Raw genomic sequence first — 14,247 nt, 5'->3', positions numbered from 1 at the left:
AGGAGACTACTTTGGAGATAATGCTGAAATTCATTCACCATATTATATTCTGCAGCCGCAGACTACCTTGCAGATAATACTGAAATTCATTCTGAAGCATTGTTTCATCAAGATATTTATGGAAATTCATACAATGCACAACAATTTGTTAAGCATGGAAAAGTACCCCGTCATGTTAGAGTAGCTTTGAAATATGAACAAGAGAGTGATGTGTGCATCTACAGAGTTCGCGGGGCACTCCCCAAATCAAACGAAGCCATGTACAGTCCTCAACAAATTTATTCTTGTCCCGCTTCATTAATAAATATAAAACACTATGTTATAACCCTGGATATAACTTAATTGATCAAATTATAAATTTATTTTTTAAAAATTATTAATTTAAGTCTCATAAATTTCAAGATCATTAATAATTTATATGACCATTAATTTCAAGTTTCATGAAATTAATTGAGATAGACACAAACTTACTCGAATATTAATATTAATTAAAAAAAACGATATGTTGCACCTTTGATATCGTCTTAGCTTTACAACCTTAAGTTAACACGCAGAACTATAGCGAGCGAACACACTGTACGATATTAGTTCAAAGAGAAATACTATATATAAAACCAATTAATCACTCAATTTGATCACAAGTCAAGTTTGTTTATATTTATGAAATCTGCAATTTGCTTTCTAGATCAGTTATGACCTCAAAAGTTGGCAAAAATATGTGAAACCCCTCCAACAAATCAGGGCAAATAGCTCAACCACGTCTCTATACACAACAGCCACTTCCTTGCACTTGTTTCTGTATGCACATAAAGTCATCAAAAAGCCTTTGTAAGCCTCCTTGTTGATGCGCTTCTGCACCTTCCTTACAAAATCGACAGCTTCTTCATGGTCTCTAGTAACCTTCTTTGCGGCCATTAATGCTTCTTAATTGATGCAATTCTAAGAAGGTTAGAAAGCCGAATAAAAGAATAGATTACCCTAATCATTATCATTATTATTATTGTATTAACCAGAGCACATTATTATATATATTTGTGCCCTATCAACTCTAATAAAATCAGCCTCTTATAGTGGTTATTGCATGTTAAGAAACCAATCACCTCTCAAGTCTCAACCCATGGCCCAAAGCATTTAAAGTCCTTATATTCAAATGCTTTTCAAACTAGGTCTCTGGATGTTTATTATAAGTTAAAATTATAAGAAATAAGAATATTATAAATATAGAAATATTTTTAAAATATTTAATTTTGTTTTGCTTTATTTCTATTTTTCAAAAAGTTATTATAAATCTTTATATAGAAAATAAACTACAAAAACCTAATAATAATGAGGGGAAAAAACTATAAAAGCATCATGATAATGAATAAGAAAATAAAATTAACAAAGTAAAATATTTATTTTCCTAAAAAAGTTTCTCTATCAAATATTTGTTTGTTTTTTTTTTGCAATTAGGTTGTCAACTATAGTTATTAAATCCAACGCTGTCTCTACCCAATGGTTCAACTCTTAAAAGTCAAAATCCATGCCTGGAGCAAAGTTTTGGTTTGATGTAATTTTGATATTCTCTAGCCAAATCCAAATAACTTTCAAATTAATATGCAACTCAATGCATATACTTATATTCAAAATCCAAATTAATGGGTCTTATCCTCTATTTATTGCTCCACATATAATATATATTTATTTTCAGTATACTACTCATATATTATTTCTCATTTTGCAAAATACTAGCCATTAACTTGAAATGTTAAGTCAAGGTTTAACTAGTGTTATGTATTAGGGTATGCTTGATACGTGGGTAAAGGAGTTTTTCACCTCTTTTACTTGTGTTTATAACAATTTAAATGGTACGAAAAAATTAATCTAAAGAAGTTTTAAGATTTAATCTCGAAAGTGGAGTTAAATGGTAACTTTATGGAGGGTGGAAGGGGTAAAAAAACTGATTTATCAATGGGAGAGATGTGGAAGTAGCTAGGTTGGAAGGGTAAAAAAATGATAATGATAAGATTTCAGAAGCAGAAAATAATGTCAATTCTATTACGACATTAATTGTAATGGGTTTCTTTCATAAGCAAAATTTATGATTTTCGTGTTAGAAAAATAATATAAAAAAAATAATTTTGGTAAGAGTAACTCTATATCAAATTTTAGACCTACAGTGGATTATAGTGATAAAAAATGTTGTATTATCATGAAGAAGGCTATATTCAGTGTCACTGTGAGAAGAAGAAAGCCAATATAGAAGAACTGAAACCAAGGAGCAAGAAGTCTAGAGATGCTGCGATTGTACAAATCATAAAGATGTTCTCATGGTTTACAAGGGCAATGAGGTTTTAAGAAATTCATGAATTTTAGATTCTGCGCTCTCTTTTCATATTTGTTTAAAGAAATAATGGTTTAATATTTATTAAAAAAAACAATGGAAATTTTATCATACTACAATCTCGCTCGATCTATACCTGCAATGTTCTCAAATTTGAAGCAGATTGAGAGTTTGGATCTTTCTTACAACGACTTGAATGAATGATGTCATCTCTCGGCAACTTACTGAAATTACTATAATGATAGTTTTTAGTGTAGCACAGAATAACTTGTCAGGTAAGACTCTCAGGAAAAAGTATTAGTTTGGGACCTTTGATAAAAGCAGTTACGAAAGAAATCCTTTATTGTGTGGATCTTCATTGCGAAACAATTGTAATGAAAAAGAATCACCATGGCAGGCAATGGATAATGATGAATAAGAAGATGATGGTTTCATAAATAAACATGGAGTTTTTCTATATCAGTTTTGGTATATGTCCATCAGTTTATATTTACGACGCAGGTGGTTTTACTTCATTAAAAATTGCATAGATTCTTGCAATTATTTTGTGGTGGCTAGTTTTCGCAAGTTCTCCAACTTCAGAAGATGAATTTGTTACTGGGGAAACGATTGTTTGTCCTGTATGTCTAGCTATTGAATGCTTTATAGTGTACTGTCTCTAAGCTCAACCTTTTTATTTGATTAGTTATTTGGGCTAAAAATATAAGCTGGACTACTCATTTCTGATCCATTAGGAAGGGAACTGATTTGCATGATTACTCTTTCAACTCTCAAGACCTGTCTAAAAGTGACCTGCGTCTGTATTCAACCCTCATTCTCGCAATTGATTTTTTTTTTTCGAGGAGAGAGGACTTGATTAAGTTGTATAAAGGGAATGATAATACTGTAAATTGCCAAAATCACTACTAAGTACAAACAAGATATTCTATGCATGTGTGACAACACTTATATCTGCATTTGTTTCAAGGGCGACCCCACCTCAGCTATTCAATCAAAGCACTGAAATCGGAGCAAGAAGATCCACCTTCTTCAACAGCATTCCTGGTCTTTTCTTCTAGCTTCTTTGTTCTGCTCCTTATTTCCTCTGCTTCTCTACAACATCACTTTCAACATGATCTCCATGCACTGCAAGCCATTCCCTAACTCGAACACCAACTCCAGTTTTTAAAACATTGGTCACCAACTTTTCATTATGGAATTGCTCAACAAAACATAGTCACCATCCTCAACGAGTCACAAATGCACCTATTGCTTCATGATCAAGAATCAAAACTGTAGCAAATTGTCAACATAACATTTTTGTCAACATTTTTTTCACCCACCATCAACCACCCTTTCCTTTAACAACCACCATCAACCACTTCCAACTACCATTCAACCACCATCAACCACCCTCAACCACTCTCAACCAAGCTACAAAAGCTCTCCTATAAATGGAGATAAAGAGAGAGCAATGTATGGTATAAGTGTAGTGTAAGTGGTGAGAGCAAAAGTGTAGTGCAAGTGTGGTGAGTGCAATTGTGAGAGTGAGAAAATGCAGATTTGAGAGAAACACTGAGTGTAAGAGTGAACCACCGGGTTTTGTGGGATTGTATTGGGTTGAGTTGAGTGTTTGTATCATTCCTTCTATAATATACAATCTGTTGCCTCTGTGGACGTACCCAATTTCAGAGAACCACGTAAATTTATTGTTTGTGTTTTATTTGTGTTTGCTTTCGGTCCAGTATGCGCAACAAATTGGTATTAGAGTATCAGGGAAGCTTGAACACTGAAAAAACACGTTTTTTAGTTCTCTGTTCAAAGTTGCAGAATTTTCAAAGTTCTCAAATCTTGATTTTGACCACCTGCGGAGGTTCCTCTCGTCGATACGAGTTTGGCGATATAAAGATCATCAAAATCGGAGTTGAAACGAGCCCTGTAGAGCTCGCCGAAGTTTTGCAGGAAATTTGCCGGAAAAACCAGACAGTGCCGGAAATCTCACCTGAGAAGACAACCACGTCATCCGACACGTTGGCACTAAGTCACCATCCACGTCATCAACAGAGGGTCCATATTGCCATGTCATCAGACACATCATCTAACAGTGATAGAATATTCTCTTGACAGAATAAGAATATTCTGTTGACAGTAAGAGAATATTCCGTGACAGAATATTCTTCATCAGAGACAGAATATTCCTTCCCTGAGTTAACTCGGTTAGATTGGTTTTTTGGCCAACTTAATGATTTTTTGACAGGTTTTAGGCCGAGTCAAGTTGGTTCCTAGCATTTTCAACCATTTCGGACGCAATCGTGGTGTTCGTTTTGTGAAACAGCACACCGAAGTTACTATTTTGGCTCTTTTGAGCATAAAAATGCATGTTTGAACAATTTTGGGAGCCTATTTGTAATCCAAAGACGTCCTAATGGCTGATATTCCAGAAGAAAGATTAGTGGGAAATGCTAGTATACCTCCACAATATATCCCAGCATCGAGTACCAAATTTGAGGTGGAGAAGTTTGATGGGAAAGGTAATTTTGGCATGTGGAAATGTGAAGTCATGGATATGCTTGTCCAAATGAATTTGGATTTCACTCTAGAAGATAAATCGGAGGATTTAGATGATAAAAGATAGGAAAGGATAAATCAGTTAGCTTGCAGTTCCATTCGACTTTGTCTTGTAAAGGATCAGAAGTACGCCTTTTCAGAACAAAACTCTGTAAAGGAATTTTGGCAAGCACTGGAGGACAAGTTTATGAAGAAGAGTATATAGAATCGTCTTTACTTGAAGAAAAGGATCTTCCATTTTCAGCATAAGAAAGGTACTTCTATGAACGAGCATCTGAATGATTTCAATAAAATGATAGCTGATTTGAAGAATTTAGATGTGGAAATTGATGATGAAGATAAAGATCTACTGTTATTGAATTCACTGCCTGACACATATGAACATCTCATCACCACTTTACTGTATGGTAAAAAAAAGATTAAATTCATTGATGTGTCCAATGCTTTGGTGAACAATGAGTACCGAAAAAAGGATCAGATTGTTCACAAGGAGTCAACGTCAGAAGCATTGATAGTTAGAGGTAGAACAAACCCCAAAAGATTTCAAGGGCGAGGGAGATCTCGCTCAAAATCCAGAGGAGAATCATTAAACAGATGATATCTTGTAAAAGATGAGTGTGCCTTTTGTCAAAAAAGGGGGCACTAGAAGAAAGATTGTTCGATCAAGGGCAATAAGGAAAAAGATGAACCAACTGTGAATGTTGCACGAGATAAGGATGAACGAGACTCTGCATTTATGGTCTCATCACCAGAAAACCATTCTGGTGAATGGATTCTTGATTCTGCATGTTCTTATCACATGTACCCTAACAAGCACTTATTCTCAAGACTCGAGGAGTTCGATGGAGGAGTTGTGTTGATGGGTAATGATGATGTTTGTGAGATCAAAGGGATTGGGACTATCCATCTGAAGATGCATAATGGGGTAGTCAAGACACTAACAGAGGTACGGTATATACCTGACTTGAAGAAAAATCTCTTCTCACTTGGAGTCCTAGAATCCAATGGTTATAAGATTATCATGTATGGTGGAGTCCTAAGAGCAATCCGTGGTGCATTAGTTGTCTTAAGAGGCACGAGGAAAGAAAATTTATATTTCCTGGATGGATCTATTATTACTGGTACAACAACTGTTTCCAAAAGCATAGAAGATAATGAAGCAAATAATTCCAGACTTTGGCACATGCGCTTAGGGCATGCTGGTGAAAAGGCTTTGCAAGGATTGGTGAAGCAAGGTCTATTAAAAGGCGCAAAGACTGGGAAGCATGGGTTCTGTGAGCATTGTGTTCTTGGAAAACAGACAAGAGTCAAGTTTGGCATTGCAGTACACAATACAAAAAGGATTTTTTATTATGTTCACACAGACGTATGGAGACCTTTAAAGAATGAATCTCTTAGAGGTAATCGTTGGTTTGTTACTTTTATTGATGATTTCTTAAGAAGAGTATGGGTGCACATGATGAAACACAAGGATGAGGTCCTTGATATCTTTCTGAAATGGAAGAAAATGGTGGAGACTCAAACGGGAAGGAGAGTTAAGACTCTTCGGTCAGATAATGGTGGTGAGTACACTTCAAATCTTTTCTTTAAAGTTTGCCAAGATGAAGGGATCAAGTGACATTTTACTGTGCACAAAACACCACAACAAAATGGAGTAGCAGAACACATGAATCGCACATTGGTAGAGAAAGTCCGATGTATGCTATCACATTCAGGACTAAGCAAAATGTTCTGGGGCGAGGCATTAAGCTATGCTCGTCATATTGTTAACCGGTTACCTTCAGCAGCATTAAATGGAAGAACCCCTTTGGAGGTATGGTCAAGCTCTCCTGCAAATGATTATGACTCTATATGTATATTTGGTTACTTAGCATATTATCATGTTTTTGAGCTTTAGTGGAGGAGTAAAAGGTTACAGACTCTGGTGTTCTGAATCAAAGAAAGTGATTTTGAGTAGAGATGTCACTTTTGATGAGTCTAGCATGTTACAGCAAGAGAAATCACAGGAGAAGGAAAAACAGTCTGGTGATGCACAACAGGTGGAGTTAGAGACTTCAATCATTCCTATAAAGACTGTTCAGATAATCTCTACTGAAGGAGATTCAGATGAAGAGGATGCAACAACTTCAGCAACCACACAATAAGAATCCATTGCAACAAGTAAACCGAAAAGAGTTATTAAGAAACCTGCTCAGTATTGTAACATGGTGGCTTATACACTTCCGGTGATTGATGATGGAATCCCCTACACCTACAAAGAAGTAGTATAGAGTGTAGAAAGTGCAAAATGGAAAAAGACAATAGATGAAGAGATGAAATCTCTCCACAAGAATCAGACTTGGGATTTGGTACAACTCCCTAAGGAAAAGAAGACAATTGGTTGCAAGTGGGTATATGCTAAGAAGGAAGGTAATCCAGGAAAAGACAACATCCGTTTCAAAGCAAGATTAGTAGCAAAAGGCTATGCTCAGAAGGAGGGGATAGATTATAATGAGGTATTCTCTCCAGTTGTTAAGCATTCATCAATTCGTATTTTGCTAGCCTTGGTTGCACAGTTTGATTTGGAGTTAGCCCAACTTGATGTGAAAACTACCTTTCTACATGGAGATTTAGAAGAGGAAATTTACATGTCTCAGCCAGATGGTTTCAAAGTCACTGGAAAAGAGAATTGGGCTTGTAAACTAAAGAAGTCACTGTATGGATTGAAACAATCTCCTTACCAGTGGTATAAGCGATTTGACAAGTTCATGATAGAACATGGATACACACGGAGTCAGTTTGATCATTGTGTATATTTTTGCAAACTTCTTGATGGTTCTTTCATCTATTTGCTCTTATATGTGGATGATATGTTGATTGCATCAAAGAGAAAAGTGGAGATTGATAGACTGAAAGCTCAACTAAGAACTGAGTTTGAAATGAAGGACCTTGGAGAAGCTAAGAAGATTCTTGGCATGGAGATTTAGAGAGATAGAAGAAAAGGCACAATCTGTTTGACACAGACCCAATACTTAAAGAAAATTCTAAAGAGATTTGGGGTAAATGGTAAGACCAAACCTGTAAGTACAGCTCTAACTCCTCATTTTAAGCTAAGTGCTTCAATGTCTCCACACATAGAGGAAGAGCGAAAGCATATGGTTCAAATTCCGTATGCAAATGCAGTTGGTGCATTAATGTATTCAATGGTTTGTACGAGACCAGATATTTCATATGTAGTCAGTATGGTGAGCAAGTAAATGCATGATCCAGGAAAGGGTCACTAGCAGGCAGTTAAGTGGATTCTATGGTACATTCATGGCACAACTGATATTGGTTTGAAATTTGAGAGGGATGATAGACTCGAACAAAATTTAGTTGGTTATGTGGATTTGAACTATGCTGGTGACTTAGACAAGCGTCGTTCCACAACAGGCTATGTGTTTATACTTGCTAAAGGGCCTGTAAGTTGGAGGTCAACTTTACAATCAACAGTAGCTTTGTCAACAACTGAGGCAGAGTACATGGCAGTAACAGAAGCTTTCAAGGAAGCTATTTGGTTATATGGGTTGATTGAAGATTTGGGAATTGTTCAAGAGCACGTGAATGTCTATTGTGATAGTCAAAGTGCTATTTGTCTTGCAAAGAATCAGGTTCATCATTCCCGTACCAAGCACATCGATGTTCGATTTCATTTTGTTCGAGAAATTATGGATGAAGGGGATATTCTACTACAGAAGATTGGTACCGCAGATAATCCAGCTGACATGCTCACAAAATGTGTCTCAGGGATCAAGTTCCAACATTGTTTGGACTTGGTCAATATCTCTCGGTGTTGAGCACCTTCAGGGTGCAGCGCCATATGGCGCATTAGAGACAACATTGATTGATCACAAGGATTGGATGGAAAAATCTTGCCAAGGTGGAGATTTGTAGCAAATTGTCAACATAACATTTTTGTCAACATTTTTCTCAACCACCTTCTCCTTTAACAACCACCATCAACCACTTCCAACTACTATTCAACCACTATCAACTACCCTCAACCACTCTCAACCAAGCTACAAAAGCTCTCCTATAAATAGAGATAAAGAGAGAGCAATGTATGGTATAAGTGTAGTGTAAGTGGTGAGAGCAAAAGTGTAGTGGAAGTGTGGTGAGTGCAACTGTGAGAGTGAGAAAATGCAGGTTTGAGAGAAATACTGAGTATAAGAGTGAAACACCGGATTTTATGGGATTGTACTAGGTTGAGTTGAGTATTTGTATCATTCCTTTTATAATATACAATTTGCTGCCTCCGTGGACATACCCAATTTCAGGGAACCACGCAAATTTATTGTTTGTGTTTTATTTGTGTTTGTTTTCGATCCAGTATGCACAACAAAAACTTGGAGTGCCCATCCTCTAATAATTAGGCCTTTGCCTTCCATTCTTCCCTTGAATCCTTCAGGTAAACAATCTTCCTTGTCTTTTTGACCCTTTTTGCTTCTTCTAACTACCCAGATAAATTGATGCCCGGAAGCCTCGAGACCTGCTGCAATCTCCTTAAGCTGAGAGGCAGTGAAGTTTGCCATGCTTCCAAAGCAAATATAAACAACTGAATTTGGTTTCTTTGAGTCGAGTCACTTCAACTGAATTTGCCATGTTGAGCAATTGAGGCTTCTTTTCCTCTTCCTGCTTTATCTTCATTGCCTCTATTGCATAGTGAAACCAGGCCCACGTTGATTCACACCGTCTTTAATTGACCCAACAAGACAATGTCCTAACCATACAGGTTCCTCTTCTACAGATTCATGGATCACTTTATGCGAAGCAGAGGAATGATTTTCTGGAAAAAGAGTGTCTTGGGAACTTACAGTAGATTTCGTTGGAACTCTTCTGCCAGGACGTAGCATAGCTTCTTGAATCTCTGTTTCTAATAGGAACAGGGTAGCAACAAATGTCTTTCTTTTGTTCATGAGGCTGCCTTTCGAAACGCTGAAGATTTGCCAGCAACTTGTAGGAATCAAATCAAAGCCCCTTTTAAAAATTTAATGACCAAAAGGAAGGAAAAAAAAATCTGCCTTGTGTTTGAAAAAACACCTCCCTTCTGTTTCCTCAACATGTCAGGTCATATTTTGGTTACAAATCTTGTATCCCTAGCGATCCCTCCTCTTTTTTAATTCCTGAGTGCTATTGTTTTAGACCTGAGGTGTAAACTGACCCCAACAGAGGATACACTCTATATCCAATCTATGTAATATGATGAAAATATGTAATATTTCTTCTTACATACCAAAAATAATATTTATTTTCAGTACACTACTCATCTACTATTAAAGACAAACATGTTCTTGAAAAATTTGGTAAACAAACTTAAATTATCTGTAACATTTACAGACTCTGATGACAGATTGGTGAAACTTCATTTTTTAATCTGCATGTTGAGCAAGTCCAAGCAAGCACTAGGATAACTTACTGGTGAAAAATATTAATCTACAATTTACACTTACTGATAACATGCATGTAGATATCTTATTAGTTGGGTTTTACAATTTACACTTTCTAATTTATAAAACCAGGAGTAAATCAGATGTATCAGAGGTTTAGGTAGCTTCCTGCCCACGTGAGAACACAAGAATGACGGGGTGAATTTGATCACATGTTATCCTATTGCAATTTGACATGTCTTGTTGGACACATGCCAAGAACATTATCACATGAACAATGAATCAGCAGAAGGAATTTTTAGTTAGATAGTAGTCTTAAGATTTAAAATAATAAAAAAGTCATCATTTTTTAAATATCATATCAGCCCCCTAACTTATAAAAATGACAAATTATGCCACTGGCTATCCCATGCTATAGCTGCCTATATGTGAGGCCTTAATTTGCCCAGGGCCATATGGTCCACATGATAATTTTCTTAAATGAAAAAAATGTTATCTTTCATGCACAATGAATCAGTAGAAGGAATTGTTAATTAAGCTTGGAACCTTGTAGCAATCATCTGTGATAGAAACTGCATCAAGGGTTTTTGTTTTTCCTTTCTTCAAATTTTTGGCGAGAGAAAAGAGATCAGGATTGGTGATTCTGGAGCAAGAAGCCATGGCCATGATCGAAGTGCAGGTGGTGCTCGAGAAACTGGCTTCCTTTGTAGCAGAAGAAACACGGTTCTTGGGAGGAGTTAGAGGGGGAATCGTTGAACTACAGGATGATTTGTATAGCATGAAATCTTTCCTTCAGGATGCGGAAGAAAGGAGTGAGAGTGATCAAGGACTGAGAGCCTGGGTCAAACAAGTGAGAGATGTGGCTTATGATGCTGAGGACATTCTTGAAGAGTTCATGCTCCGGTTTGCTCCATCTCACGGGAGTGGTTTTATCCATTATCTTCGCAATTCATATCGTTCCATCCGTAAATTAAGTTCACGGCACAGGCTGGCAGTCCAGTTACAAAGCATTAAAGCAAGGGTGAAAGCCATTTCAGAGAGAAGAAATGCATTTTCTTTGAATAGGATAGACATGCCATCAACCTCCAGTGCTACCGTAGAGAAATGGCAAGATCCCCGGTTAGCTGCTCTTTACTTAGATGAAGCTGATGTCGTGGGAATTGAGAACCCAAAACATCTACTGGTTTCGTGGCTTGTGGAAGGAGAAGAAAAACTCTCCAGTATCTCTGTGGTTGGAATGGGTGGGTTGGGAAAAACAACCCTCGTAAAGAAAGTCTATGACAGCCACCCCATCAGAAGAAGCTTTGATACCCATTCTTGGGTTACAGTTTCCAAATCGTTTGCATCCACGGAGCTCCTACGAGTTGCTCTGCAGGGGTTTCTGGTGACAGCAAACGAACCTGTTCCGGATAATTTGCAATCAATGACTGACTTGCAATTAATCGATGCTCTAAGAAATTATCTATGGAGAAGGAGGTATGTCATTGTGTTGGATGATATATGGAATGTAAACGCTTGGGAAACAATAAAGTATGCATTTCATGATTGTAACTGTGGTAGTAGAATTATCTTCACTATGTTAGGTTGGTTGCCATTAATGTGCAACAACCATTGACTATTGCACCAACCATATGCACTCATCCAAGATGTCAAAGGTTGGCAGCCACCATTGTTGAAGAAGAGCTAGAGTTGGTAGCCTCCTTTGTTGAAGAAAAGCCTCCATGAATGCCTATAAATAGAGGCATATGTTAGAGAGCAAAATGAGAGAGGAAGTAGAGCCAAAGAAGTGAGAAATGTAGGAGAGAGTGGGCTGCCATTGCATCACAAAAGGAGAGAAATAGAGTGAGGTTGAGAGTTGCTCAAAGAGAGGATGATTCCTCCTCCTCTATTGTTGTAAATCTTGTACTCTCCCTACATAATGTAATGGCTTCTCCCGTGGATGTAGGCGGTTTTGCCGAACCACGTTAAATATTGTGTTAGTGTGCTTGGCCTCCTATGAGCAAATATCAGTACATCACCGGTCGGAATTCCCAACAATTGGTATCAGAGCCTTCGGTTTAAAGTGGTGTTTGATTTTGCTCAAAAATGAAAGTTGTCAAAATTATGTTTTGACCATTCCATTGTGTAGAGGAGGAAGAGACGAAGCCACTGGTGAAAACCGCGTCAAAATCGGACGCTGAAAACCGCCGCACATTCCGGCGGGATGTCTGTCCACGTCATCAGCCACGTCAGCAGTTCTGCACAGTCATCAAACACGTCACTTGACACATCAGCACTCTGACCAGTCAAACTACCACGTCATTAGGCATGTCAGCATTTCTGTACAGTCATTAGACACGTCACCTGACACATCAGCACTCTAACCAGTCCAACTGCCATGTCAGATTTGGTTGACCCTATATGTCCTACGTGGCTGACACATCATCACAGCCACGTCAGCTCACTGGGTTTTGATCCTGTGTGGCGGAGTCTACGTGCAACCGGTTCTGAGATTGAATCTGGGCCGTTTATCAGGCCAGAATTGTTTTGATCAAATCTTAGCCGTCTGAAGTGCGATTTGGACGATTTCAGACTTGTTTCCAGCTAATTTGATCGTTCCGGATGCAATGGTATGGTCCGATCGTTGAGATTAAGATCAGAAATGGCAGTGATGAATTATTAAAGAGAGATTGCTCGATTAGGAGGCATCTGATGGTCATCATGGTGGTCGATGGAGTTGAAGAAGAAGAAATCACACATGTTTGCCCAATTACATGTGTTGAACTATTATATGGGAATTTTAATTGCCTTGAGGGAAGGCAAAATTGGGATACTCTAAACACCCGATCATGTGGACAATTTGAGGTGGAGAGTGAAATTTGATGAAGACCAATCTTGACGAATCTGAGCACTGGTAGTCTCGCCAGATGTTGAGAAATCAGGTATAAAACAAGGATACCCCAGATCACTTGTAAAGGAAAGCCGCGACAAAGCTAGCAAATGGTTGTATATACGAAAAGACAGTACGATGGATAGATATGACCTAAGAAGTTCTGGCTAGGAGATTGGGTTTTAAGCGGGACCGTTGTGACCCCTCCAATCTTTCCTGGGAACTTGCTTATTGGAAGGATTATCCATATGGTACTATTTTCGTATATGTGACAGTTTGTTATGAAACTGTTGAAGACTAGCAGGATGACGGCACAAAGGAACAGTTGGGTTCCGTATGATCAAAGATCTGATGGAGTGGTGATTTCTCCAAGGAAGTTAGATTCGGTGACTGTAATTTCTCGAGGGGAGAATTAATGAAGACCCTGATAATGGTAGAGAAATACATCAAGGAAATGAAGATTGGCACCCTATTTTGACTTGGATAGATGTTGTGACAGGATGAGCTGCTGTCAAACATAAGCAAGGAATAAGGAGAAATCTGGAGAATCAAAATTGCACGAGAGCACACGAAGATTGTGTAGGAGTACCCGGAGGATCCAATGAGGTACTGTAATGAGACAACAGGTGCAAGGAAAAGAAGAGTTCCCAGATGAAGCTCAGAGCAGAGACTGTATGAAAAAGTTGTACAACAAGAAGTCTCTTGTGCTCTTGATAAAGGCAACAAGTAAAGACCTTTCCAATGCATGCAAGGATGGAAAGATGAGCTGTTGCAGATGCACCTAATTGAGGGGGTGCAAACGATTGTGATAAAAGGCGACCGCCTATGATGAAAGGCGAAGACACCAAAGAGAGTTGGTGTAGGTGGAGCTGTCAAGTGTAATGATGAAAGACATAGAAGCTCCAAACATAGAAATCGAGGTGGAGGATTGCGAGGAGTATACCACAACTTTCTCTTTCTATGTGATCAGTGGCAATGAACTCTCCCAAGTCCACATGGTGATAGAGAATCTTAGTCACTGGAGACATCCCCGATGAAGGAGGATGTGACTGCTTTATGACGAACAAAGACACCTCAGACAGAAGGTGTATGGGCCATGATAT

Source organism: Populus euphratica, unplaced genomic scaffold (assembly GCF_000495115.2).
Source record: "Populus euphratica unplaced genomic scaffold, PopEup_1.0 scaffold703.1, whole genome shotgun sequence".
NCBI lineage: Eukaryota > Viridiplantae > Streptophyta > Magnoliopsida > Malpighiales > Salicaceae > Populus > Populus euphratica.
Note: the sequence above shows the minus strand (reverse complement) of the source record.